Source organism: Crocuta crocuta, unplaced genomic scaffold, assembly GCF_008692635.1.
Source record: "Crocuta crocuta isolate KB4526 unplaced genomic scaffold, BGI_CrCroc_1.0 scaffold556, whole genome shotgun sequence".
Classification (NCBI taxonomy): Eukaryota; Metazoa; Chordata; class Mammalia; order Carnivora; family Hyaenidae; genus Crocuta; species Crocuta crocuta.
Window position 1 is genome coordinate 1953477 of NW_027527436.1, and position 13330 is coordinate 1966806.

General features: G+C 38.3%; 1 protein-coding gene across 14 annotated transcripts in view; it reads right to left on the reverse strand.

Annotated features, from left to right (window-relative positions):
- The window catches only part of LOC144227628 (uncharacterized), an 82686-nt gene that overhangs the window by 59070 nt on the left and 10286 nt on the right, over positions 1-13330 (reverse strand). For 6 of the 14 annotated variants that reach the window (XM_077759331.1, XM_077759325.1, XM_077759310.1 and 3 more), the window contains 2 exons: positions 6045-6152; positions 4005-4279 (listed from right to left, as the gene is read on the reverse strand). The exons of 7 other annotated variants lie outside the window; for them this stretch is intronic. The gene's annotated coding sequence lies outside the window, so the exon portion shown is untranslated. The remainder of the gene's footprint in view (positions 1-4004; positions 4280-6044; positions 6153-13330) is intronic. One more of the 14 variants, XM_077759346.1, reaches the window with a different exon arrangement.

Below are 13330 nucleotides of genomic sequence, written 5' to 3' on the forward strand. Positions count from 1 at the left end.
GTGGTAGTGTGGGCATGTGTGTGTGTGTGTTTGCACGCGCACACACACACTCTAAAGTGGTAAGTACACATTCGTAATCAAGCAAACCTTCAAGGCAGGAATCCGTGAAAAGGAACAGATGTGGGAAACGCTGAGGGCGAGTCGCAAGCATGTAAGCCTACAAACTTAGCAGATTCCTTGCTGGAGAACACAGTATAATTTTTCTTCAATTCATTAAACATTATTGGAAATTATCTTTTTACATCAGAGGAGAGACATTTGTTTCCTGATCTGTTGAACAACTTCTATGACAGATTTAAGCTTATTAAGTTTTCTTAATTCCTATTAAATTAATTCAAATTTTAAGCTGCAAAATGTTCAGAGGTTTGTCCGTAGCTGTTTCTCAATACAAAACAAAATGCCACTTTATTGTCTAGCAAACACATTCTAATTTTTGCCAAAGCGTAGGACACACAAAAACCATGACGCAGTGTAAGAAAAATTCTTTGTTGTTTATAGAGTACTTTCAGCATTAGCTGATACATTTTTGTGCCTGATTTTGGATACACTGAATTTTATTAATAGGACCTGGTCTGTGTGGAAATTTTCTCTAGAACTAAAAATTAAATCCTGTATTACAAATTGTAGACATTGCTATTTCTCATTAGTATAATTAAGAATAAATCCATATGGCAGTTTAACTGTAAGTGATTCATAATTTAAAAGAATGGTGGATTGTTTAGGACTTAATATTTCATCACCATAATTTTATAATTGCCATTTGTAACATTAGTAGAATTTTTAGAAAAAGTAGATGTATGCTTGTCATCACTTATATTAGCAAGTAAGCTGGCTTCTGAAATTTTACTGTAGCATCTGAAGAAATTCAAAATCAGCAGGTACTTCAACAATCACCAAAAAGTAAAGTTACTTTGCAATTGCTGGTTACTAAGGACAGGGGCTATTTATGTTGTGATTATTATTTGTGTATAACTTCAGTAAATGCTATTGGACACTTTGTGATGTTATTTACTTGACATTATAATTCTTACTTTTAAGGGTTTTTTTCTTTATTCTTTGATGACATAGTGACACTGTATAATAGAATCTGTAATCATTTTTATTTCTATATTCCATAGAAGGTTTCTTTGTTATTTTATCTAGAGCCTTCAAAGTCCTTTTCAAAATACAGTCCATGAACTAGAAGGATTAGCATGACCTGAAAGCTTCTGAGGGACATAGAATCTAAAGCCCACTGGATCAGAATCTATTCCTTAACAAGATTCCCACGTGACTTCTACGTACATTATAAAGAAGTACTCTTGGAGAGCATAAAATTCCATTTACATGTTATTGGACTTTGTAACATGAACATTCAATATTGAACCTGGGAGCTGTTGCAATTGAATTTTTAAATTCAGAGAAAAGAATTATACCAAAATCGTGCTAACTTAGAAAGCTATGTGGATTTGGCAAACTTATATCCCTTAAACGTTTTTTGTAATAAATAACCGTAAGTGGACAAAACAATTTTAAGCCTATTGGGGTATCAAAATTCATATTTCAAGTGTCATTTAGAGTATTTGGCAGAATCTTCATTCAATCAACAGTGCCAGGCACTGACTGTAAAAAAGCAAAATGTCGGGGCGCCTGGGTGGCTTAGTCGGTTAAGCGTCCGACTTTCGCTTAGGTCATGATCTCGCGGTTCGTGGGTTCGAGCCCCGTGTCGGGCTCTGTGCTGACTGCCAGCTCAGAGCCTGGAGCCTGTTTCAGAGTCTGTCACTCCCTCTCTCTCTGACCCTCCCCTGCTCACGCTGTCTCTCTCTCCTAGAAATAAATAAAACATTTAAAAAAAAATTTTTTTAAAAAGCAAAATGTCATAGATACAGTCAGTGTCCTCAGATAGGTTATGTTCTGATGGGAGATATGGGCCAATAAGCAGCCATTTATGATAAAGAAAATCTAAAATCATACCCAACTTGAGGGTGCATAGCGAGATACATTATTCTGAAATATTAATCCTTTCTCCGACATCTCCATCCACACTGACAGGGAGAGTTTAGATTGCTGCATTCAAATTACAAAGAGAAAGAAACAATAGAAAGAAGGTTGCTCTTATTGTTTGTTATCTTCCAACTAGACTCCAGAAAATAAAAAACGAAAGGTGAGAAGAGGAGCGGATCATAGAGGTCACAGCACCTCCAGAGACTGCAAAGAGAATGCAGAAGCGCAAGGGCTTCCAACTGTCTTTCAGCCTCCACGTGGGCACGAGTGAGAAGGCAGGTGTGAAGTGTAGTCACAGAGACAGAGAGAAGAGGTCCGCACAAGGAGACCACAAGGAAAGGAGGGTGGTCAGCATAAGAATCTTGAAAAAACATCCATACTCCAGACCTGGCAGCTGAGGGGAAGCCGTGACCTGCAGGAGAGCAGAGGAGCTGATCTTCCAGTAGCTGCTTGGGGGAGACCTGGCATCAGTACATATCAGTAAGTGAGCCCAAGTGCGGCTGAGCACCACGCTGCGATTTTCCTTTTTAATGATCCGACATCACGACACCACCCCCCAAAACAAACAACAACAAAATAAGTAAAAGAGGATGGATCACTTAACACCGCGGCAGCAGACCACCAAAGGGGTCCTGGGAAAGCCCCATGACCTGGTTCTAGGTGGGACTGAACGTGTACGTGTTTACTATGTGCCGGGCAGTGGCTACCATATGCTATTTTATACTCCTTTCGACCCTATAATGTAGGTGTTATTATTATTATTACTCTCATTTAGAAGTGAAGAAACTGATGCTCAGGAAAATGATGTCACTTGCTAAAGAATACACAAAACTCAAATATAGCAAATGGCAGGCCCAGGATCTGTCTGATTCCGTAACAGTGCTTTTAACCTCCATGGTATAGAAGTAAATCACAAGAGAAGGACACACATTATTATTAGGAAATTACTATGTAGAAGGTTTATTTAATTTTGACTTTGGATGAGAGAAGAAACATGATGGAGGAGGTGAAATCAGTCTTCAGGATAAGGTGGCTACTGAGGCAGAGACCTGGCATCCCAACCAATGGAGCCTCGTTGTTTAACATAGTGCTGGAAGTCCTAGCATCAGCCATCAGACACCAAAAGGAAATCAAAGGCATCAGAATTGGCAAAGAGGAAGTCAAACTTTCCCTCTTCGCAGATGACATGATACTCTACATAGAAAACCCGACAGACTCCACCAGAAGCCTGCTAGAACTGATCCAAGAATTCAGCCAAGTTGCAGGGTACAACATCAACGTACAGAAATCGAGTTGCATTTTTATACACCAACAATGAAGCAACAGAAAGAGAAATCAAGAAACTGATCCCATTCACAATTGCACAAAAAACCATAAAATACCTCGGAATAAACCAACCAATGGAGCCTGAAGCCTGAAGACAAGTTTGAAGGTGGGACACAACCTGGTATTTGGGGGGTGGGGGGAGGGGAGTAGACGAGAGCAGGTGTGGCTGGAGCTGAGCTGCATGTAGGAGGAGGGGGAGGGAGGAGGCTGGAGATGTGAGGGCTGGGAGCTGCCTTACAGAGTGTTAACTTCTTTGAGCTTGACACATTTCAGAACATATGAACTGAAGACTTGCATAAGAAAATAAACCAGATAAAAATTAACTGCTTCATATAAAGTAACATCACTTCAGAGCCATAATAATTAGAATATAATATTGGAGACTAATATGGTTCTAAGTAGCACCTTCTGTATAGCCATTATTGCATCACTTACTGCCGAGTAGTTTCAATATTTACTGATTCCATCCCAACCCTCCTCTAAAGTAAATGTTTCCAGGGCTTGCCTAATATTTGGTACATTATAGGATATGTTAGTTGGACTGAATAAAAATACTAAATGTTCAACATATTTGAACAGATGTTTTTTGGAAAAGGAAACATAAATGGCCATAACCATACAAAAATATGCTTAACCTCATTTGCAGTATGAGAAATATAAATACAAGCTAAGAGTAAAGTAGGCTACTCTTTTACCCTATCAGACGGTAAGAGTCAGAAAATCAGGACTTGCTGGTGGCCAATTTGATGAAATCTGTCAATATGTAAAATTCATATATCCTTTGATACAGTAATTTTACTTCTATGAATATATTTGGCAGATATACTTAAATATGTGTGAAATGACACATTTTCAAGAATCTCCATTTTGTCATGACTCTCCCTTTGCCATATGTTCAATCTCTTCCTTTCTGGATCTCTTGGTTTCTCATCTTATTTTCTCATCTTCAAGCACAGCCTCTGGGACACTCCTAGGATAGACAGAAGATTTTTTTAATTCCTTACATGTTTTAAACACCTTTATTCTATGCTCACAATTGTAATAATTTGGTTGGGTATAGAATTCTAAGTTGTGCATAATCATCCTTTGTCTTTCCGCTTCCAGGGTTAACATTAAAAAATCTAAAACCTTGTAAATCTGTGTTTCTCTTCTGAAAACTTGCAGAATCTCTTGTACTATTTTCCTCATCTTCTGGAGAAATTTCACAATGATGTGCTGTTTTCATTTTATTTTTGTCAAATTCATATGTCAATATTCAGCCCCTTCAACATGAAAGGTTAGGTCTAGAGAATGTGTTCATGGTATTTCCTTAATAGTTTCTGCCCCTCTGTGACCTCTGTGCTTATTCTCTGGTCATTCTTTCAGTTGCATGTGAAACAACCAGGAATGATTTAGTGTTCTAATCTTTCTCTCTTCTTTTTCTTATTATTAAAAATACCACACTGTTCTAACCATGTTGCTTTTGTTAGCCTATTCAATTATCACAGGAATATTCTAAAGAATGCTTACCAGTATCTCACTGCATAAATAAAGAAATTGAGAAAAAAAGATGGTAGATAATTTAGATGCCTAAAATTTTCACAGCTAGTATATAGCAGAGCTACCTCTTAATCAGTTTTCCTCTTTGAAATAAACTGCTTCAACTTGCTTTACAAATCTTCAGCCGATTTATTTTTCTGTTGTAATATTGTAATAATTTCCAAGGTTCTATCTTGTTCTCTCATTTTCTCTTTTGTGTAGTGACTTGTTCTTTTCTCACATATGCAGTATCTTTATTTATTTTTAAAATTCATTATAGATTTTTGGAGTGTCTGGCTCCTTTATACGTTGTTTTTGTGAATTTTATGTTGTCATTTTTTTTTTCTTTTGGTTTTTGTTTCTTTCACATTAAAGTCTTTTTCAAATACTTAGTGAAAGGGAATGAAGCCCTAAAGACTAAGTGGCAGTTCTGTGTGTAATGACAAGGTTTGCTGATTGATGGGCCTCACTGTAGGTACAGTAGTCCCCAACTTTGGCTGCTGGGTATTTTAAAAAATACTGGTATTTCAGGGGCACCTGAGTGACTCAGAGGCTGACTCTTAATTTCAGCTCAGGTCATGATCTCACGGTTCCTGAGTTTGAGCACCGCCAGCTCTGAGCATCCTGGCTCTGAGCACACAACATGAGGCTTTCTTTGGATCCTCTGTCTCCCCCTCTGTGCCCCTCCCCAACTTGTGAGCACTTAAAAAGAATTTTTTTTAATACTGGTATTTCAGCCTATCCCCAGATATTTTGATTCAATTGATTGGAGGTGAGACACAGGTATCAGAATACTTAAAAAATCTCCCCCAGGAGATTCTAACGTGCAGACAAGGTTGAAAATGACTAATCTTGGGGGGCTCTTAGCATCATTTGAAGCAAGTTATTCTGTTTGGGGAAGGAAGCTTTACAGTCTCCTTGGACTGGGAAGCTGAGGTAAGACAGAGGATAAGAATATCAAGAAGATATCATTTGCAGTATATGAAGATGGGGAAAGCAGTGAGATGGGGTTTTATTATACGAATAAACCCATACAAAATTCTATGCCTTTAATAGCAAGTCCGACACCCACCTTCAAGTGTCCAGTGCCCCCCAAGTGCAGAAACCTTATAATTTTACCCTTTCTAGAAAGTAAAAGTACAGTCTTCTGCCAATGGGAACAATGGTGTCACTTGACTGTTGAGGGGGAGGTGGATCTGGAAAGTTTAAAACCATACCATGAATCCTAGTTTCAGCTCAGGGGTCTGATCATTCACGTTTCAGAGCTGTGCTGGAATTCCGTACTTCAGAAGGGGAGATTTGCTCATTGTGGGTTGCCTCCATTCCTACAACACAGTTAGGTTTCTCTTAGTTGAATCAGTTGCCATGCATCCTCTGCTTTACAGTTCCTAGAGGTTGACTTCTTTTGTCAGCTAAGCTGTCTGTGCCATTCTTTTGTCTTTGTGTATTTGTGCCTCCTATGCCTATTTATTACCACCTTTGAAAGGTTTTAGATGAAATCTAAATGCTTCATCATAAATCTTCCTCTTACTGGTTCTAAATCCAACTAAGAATTGGACTGATGAAGAATGTGAACCTCAAAGCCACATCAAAATATGGAGGAAGAGAGCAAGCAGTCTTGAGAAACTTTGTTGATGTTTCACCCATATTTAAGCCATGGAAAAGATTTTAAGGAGCTGTAGTTCCAAAAATACCAGCACATATGATTCCTCTACTATGCCTTGGGCTAGGAGTTCTTCCTGTTTGACAATTGGTATATCATCTTATGAAGTTTGTTGAAAATATTTCTTTACATTTTTGCCTCAACCTCTTAGTAGACCGTGGATTTCTCACTGTGAAGTGCCTAATAGACCACTACGTAATGGATGGTCAATTAATTTTTTAGAGCAAAGGAGGAAGAAGGAGAGAGTGAGGAGGGAAAGGTGATACCCATTCTCAGAAACTTATTTGAGATTGAGAGACACCTGACCAATGAGACTACAGGTTTGACTTGACCCTCTGTTATTGCAAGTTTGATATGTGCTAATCACTGTGTATTACACTTTACATATATTCTCTTTTAAATTGCTTGATAATCAGGGGTGCCTGGGTGGCTCAGTCAGTTAAGCATCTAACTCGATTTCGGCTCAGGTCATGATCTCACAGTTTGTGGGATCGAGGCCTATGTTGGGCTTTGCGTTGACAGTATGGAGCCTGCCTGGGATTCTCTTTCTGCCCACCCCCTCTTCTCTCTCTCTCTTTCTCTCAAAAAAAAAAAAAAATAAGTAAGTAAACTTAAATTGCTTGGTAATCCTAAAGGCTAGAAGGTATTATCCCCAAGTTCAAATTGAGAAAACTGAATTTCTGAGTGGACAAATAAGTTGTCCAAACTCACAAAGTAAAGTGGCTTTGAAATGGACTGGTTTTTCTGACCCTAAAGTCTATGCTTAGAACCCAATGCTGTCTCAACTCACAAGTCAGGCATGAAACGCAATTCAATATAGTTGTCTTTCCTCATCCTCTGAGTCATCCAGTACAGAACAATGTCCCACAGCATGTAAAGAAGCTTGTGGAAAGGAGGATTAGCACCATTTGCAGGCCCATATGTTCATTAGTTCTTTTTAAATGAGTCCAACATACTGACCAGATCTACTTAAATGTAATAGCCCCATAGAAACAAACAGTATCTAACCCCAAATCCTTCTACTCCAATTTAAACCCACTTCTTCTTCTATTCTCAAAAGAAAAGGGAGATATCTCATCATTTTGCTTCGAATAAGACTGCCACACTTTTGAAAAATTATAATTTATAGTATCTCTTACCCAGTAGCAGAAAAGAAAAATCTTCTTACTACACTCAGCATTGACCAACCTCTTATTATTTATGTATTCATTCTTTATTGGATTTATATAGTATCTTTCCCCTGAAGAGCTCAAGGTTCTCTTTGAGAACTTTTAAGCAGCAAATATTATTTCAACATAATGAGCCTGACTCTGTCTCCTACAGAAAGCAGAATATCATAAATTTAGCCAGAAAAGGGTCACTAACCCACAACAAGCCAGACCCAGTTTATAAATGCAAAGTGCCCAAAGAGGGGCTTCACCACAGGGAATAGGAGCAGAGGCAGAACGGAGAGTTTTTCCTGAAAGGCATCAAGGTAAAAAAGGAGCATCAGTCTTTCTTGCCCATGAAATTTATCTCTTCCAGTGCCTGTGGGAAAGAGTGTGGATGGGGAGGTCCCATGGGTGGTAAGGAATAGCAATGGATGGGAGAGAAATGATATGGGAAGGGCAGTTCCTCTGGTAAAGACAGTTAGCAAAGAGGAGAGCTCAGAATGAAAGGTAAGAGAAGTCAATGACCTTTAATGGGGTACCAGGGAATAGGGGTTTATAGGAGATCCTGACCTTGAAGTTATTTGTACCATTGTCCATGATTTAAATACAGTCACCAGTGGTCCTGGGGATAAACTACCTCAGAGTGATTCTTTTAAACATATAGCTTTACATAAACTTTATTTAAACATACTGTGATGGTAAAGAAATTAAACAGATCATATGGTTGAGGCTATAGTCTCCTAACTTACAAAAACTCCCACCTGTGAAAAATTTGTTAATGTGTATGTGCTCTGGCTAGGAGGTTTGGCAATCCAGAAACAAAAGCATAGGTTTGTCTCCATGTTTTTTCCCCCTCTATTGTCCAGAGCATGCGAGTCTATTTTATGGGATTCATATGCTCTGAGTAGACAGGCTACTTTGTCAGACCCAAGGTCTTGAACCTGTGTGGCACTGGCTGTGGTTATTCTGAAGCAGCCAGATTAAGAAGCAGAACACCTAGTCAGATTGCTCATATCAACTCATAATATACACAAAAAAATAACTGAGCTGATCTAAGTCCCGAACAAGAAAATCTGATTCCATGATCTCAGGGAGAGACTATCAGAGTTGGAAGCAATAGTTTGTAAAGCTACTTGGAGAGAGATAATGGGGTGAGTTCCCCAAGGGAATGCTTGGGTAATAAAAGACAGTCATGAAATACCCTCCTGGGAAGAGCGAGCCCTGTCTTTGACGGAACAAAGTTTTTGTTTTCATAAGCACTGTTTTTCAGAGCTACAGACAAAAGCAGAGAATTTCCCTCCCCACTCTTGTCCCAACAGCACCATTACAGGGGTTAAGAACTTAAGCTCTAGAAGACCTGATTTTGTTTCCAGGCCTTCCTGCTTAGTTGTTGGATGACTTAAGAAACTCAAACTATCTGAACCTCCGGCTTCGCAGTAGGAAACTGAACTAGTAATAGTATTTGTTTTATAAAGTGTGTTTCTGTTGATTCAATGAGATAATGCATATACAGTGGTTCATGCAATGCATGGTTATCTAGTCGATGATCACTCTACGAATATTAGCCTTTATAACATCATCATTAGTGTATTTTTATAGATTCAAACTTTTTTAAGTGTATTTATTTTGAGACAAATAGAGAGAACATGAACAGCAGGAGGTGCAGAGAGAGAGCAGAGAGAGAAACCAAAGCAGACTCTGTGCTGTCAGGACAGCCCAGTGCCCCACATGGGGCTAGATCCCACAAGCTATGAGGTCATGACCGGAGTCGAAATGAAGACCAACCCAGGGGCCCAGATTTAAACTTTTATCTACCAACCAATAAAGAGAAGAAATAACCACACTTGACTTCTTATTCCCTATACATAAACTTTTTTCAATTTTTTAAAATTATTTTTCTTCTTAACACAAATACTTTATTTTTTCATAATAATTAACTTCCGTTATTATTTGACTCCCCACTGAAATATAAGCAGCAAGTGGACAGACTCTATGTCCTCGGCCAGAACCACTGTAACCACCAGCACATGTCTGATGAAGAGGGCGCAAAGGCCTGGCACATGGCGCAGGACACGTAAGCCTTTATCTGGGTAGATATGAATATAAACAAATGTGTGGGTCCAAAGAGTGGTTGGAAACGACTCCATTTTTGGTGTCTGTGGCTGTTCTTCTATGTGGGTCCTTTCTTACACAGCAGGGAACACAGTGAGTGGCGGCTGCTTTATTACTGATTGAAAACTGGTTAATGAATTATGACTGCTTAGCATAACAGATAGGTGAGTAAATTTGAAGAGGGCCAGGTTGATCAGCAGAGTGATTTAAATGTTGGAAAATAGGATTTAGGATGAGAGGCTGAGGGAATTGGGGTTATTGAGCCTGGAGAAGAATATGGGAGAAAGTTGTACATCCGGCCAACACCAGCTGCTCTCCGTTTTTAAAGACGAATCCATGTAATGAAATGCAGGAGGTGATGTGTTAAAATAAATCCACCAAGGGACTAAGGATTTTTTAAACATACATTTATGTTCTGACTTTGGGGAACTCTCAGATTTAAACTATACTAGAAAATTAGAGTTCAAAAAAATCACAATGGAAATAGCTATAATTAGTCAAAGCACAAACTACACAAATAAACCTGGCTACCTTAATTGTATGTGTAGCCCTCATTTAATAAATTTGTTGTACACTTATTATTTCCAAGATAATGGCTTAAATACAGTAAAATTTTGATGCACATATGATTCATCACAGAGTTTTCCCCAGAAAATAAACTAATCTAGAACTTTATGGGTAAAAGAAATATGCAAGATAATTAATAGCATAAAATTTTCTATAATCTTGATTCAGTAATAAAAGTACTAGGATTTGATGATCTGGAATAATCACTTAACTTTCATCTCACTTTATGTAATTTACTTCCCAAAACATGTCAGTTGTATCACATTATGAATGCATTAAAACAAATTACAATTTCAAAATGTATCGTTTTAGTAATCTCTTAGTGAAGAATTATTTTGCAACTTAAAAACTAATCTTCATATGGACAATTCTGACGCTATCTATTTAATGACTTTTTTAGAGTTAACAGACCTGTACGAGAAATACATGTTCTAATTTTACTCAAAGGATGCCTTAGCCATTTTTTCCCACAGGTCTTTCTTTCCTCACTGCTGACTTAGAGTTTGCCTATAGAAGGAAATCAGATCTTGTTAGACATTTTCTGATAATAATTACTTCCACATAGCGGGTAGGTACTCAATATAAGCGCTATGTGTGCTTCTGTTTCTCACAACAGTCCTTAAAGTCACTAGTATTGCAATGATTTTGTAGGTGGAGAAAGGCTAGTGGGTAGCATTGCTGGCATCCTGTCCAAATACGTAGGATGCCGAAACATATGTCTAACGTTTTCAAATGTGCTTATGACCGGCACCCGGGTTAAGCATTCGACTTTGGCTCAGGTCATGACCTCACAGTTCATGAGTTCAAGCCCTGAATGGGGCTCTGTGCTGACAGCTCAGAGCCTGGAGCTTGCTTTGGATTCTCTGTCTCCCTCTCTCTCTCTGGCCCTCCCTCCCTCTCTCTCTCTCTCTCAAATAAATAGATATTTTTTAAAATGTGCTTATGAAAAATAATTGCACAAAAGAGTAACAGTAATCTGGGGAGGTTTAAATAATACATTTTATAAATCTGGGATTCAAATCGTACAGAGCTGCCACAGCATAGTGGTTAAGACTATGAATTTTGAGGGGCACCTACTCAGTCGGTTAAGCATCTGACTTCAGCTCAGGTTATGGTCTCATGGTTTGTGGGTTGGAGCCCCGCCTCAGGCTCTGTGCTGACAGCTAGCTCAGAGCCTGCAGCCTGCTTCAGATTCTGTGTCTCCCTCTCTCTCTGACCTTCCCCTGCTTGCTCTCTCTCGCTCTCTCTCTCAGAAATAAATTTTTTTTAAAAAGACTATAAATTTTGAAATTAGACACTTTGGGTTCACTTGTTGGCTCCAAATGTTTACCATTTCTACACAAGCTTCACTCCCGCCATCTGCGAGATGCATTTGGTGAGTTACAACTACTTAAAGCTGTTTTGAGGACAAAGTGAATCCTGAATGTAAAGCACATATACTGTAATATGTATAGTATTACAGTAGATATTCAATAAGTGTTACGGACAATGCTAAACCACATGTCTTAGGCAGACACAGAAAGCCCAAGGTTCATTTTTACATAACAATGAATTTCTGATTTTCAAACTAGCATATATGCCTTTAACATATTATTTTGCTATTTCCTTTTTCCTGCCACTCTCATACTTCCCTTCCAGCTCTGTTGTTGGAATGGAAGTAAGATGGTTGCAGGATCCTGCATTTTTCACAAGTGTTTTAATTTGCTATGTTAGCTCTCTGGTGGATGGTTGCTGTTTAATAATACATTTTCAAATAAAAAGCATATCTTTTAAATTAAGCTGTTTACATTTCAAATGCAGTATGGTAAAATTCAAGTACATTGTCATTATTCCACAGCCTTAGGTTTCATACAGTCAGATTCTTTGAAAGATGTTCCCCCCTTCCCAGCTGCCTAAGTGGTACATAAGCGCCATCTGTTGGCTAAAAGGAGTCATGACTTTGACTTCTTTTCATTAACAGCTGTTCTCAACTACTTACTGTCTGATAAGGCATCATTTTAACGTTGACTCAAATGAAGATAAAATTAAAACAGCTACACTGTTCATTTGTAAAGTGATTTTAACCTTGAAGGAATGAACCAGGAAACTCCTTTAATTTCTCCCACAATAACTCAAAAACATAAACAGCAAAGATATAGTTTAGAAACAGATGTTCTGGTTCCAGAATCCTCTTAATCATTCCGTTTCTAATACACACCTATCCAAAAACACCAGATTCAGAGAAGGGCGCTGACTCCCTGACTGCTGTGTTGTGTGTGCCTGGATCTCATTGCAAGAATTCGCCAGTATCTTCCCAGTGTTCCCAGATGATGCTCCACCCCCTACCAAGGCTACTCAGGCCAGATTCACTCAGTTCTAAGGCTGGATGGACTCCGCCTTTCCCGGGTCTGTGCCACTCTCAAGATTTCTATTGGCCATTCTACTAATGTGACACTATTTTTCCACTGTGACACTGTGAAGGCCTTTGCTCTTACTGTTCTCCTAACAATTTTATGTTTTATAAATCAATATATTAAAAATCCTGAATTTCTATTTATTCAACTTCTGAGAAGACTCTAAGTTGCACAAATTTAATAAGGTCACTGTTCCATGTCTTTGGAGAAGAAGTAAAATGAGAAAAAATCCTGTTGTACTTTTATACATGTGTTTGCATGTAATGAAATCGATTGGAGACAATGTGTTCACTGGAAATGATTGAGAAGTTTATTATTTTTAAATGGTAAAAGATTATAGGTACCAATGTGTGGATCATAATTTCCAGTGGTACAAAATTTTCCCAACTCTTAGAATTTAAGTGTTAATTTTTAATGGGAAAAGGAGGCATGCCAGATTCCAAATATAACTGTCTTTCCCTCTTTTCTTCTTTCTCCTTCACTCTCTCTCTCTCTCCTCCTCTCTCTCTCCTTTTTGCTTTATCATAATATGAAGAAAAAAATTTTTGGAAAATTTATTGGTGAAAAAAAAGATATAGCTCAATCTATTGTTCCTAAGACTTTGTGTTTAATACAAT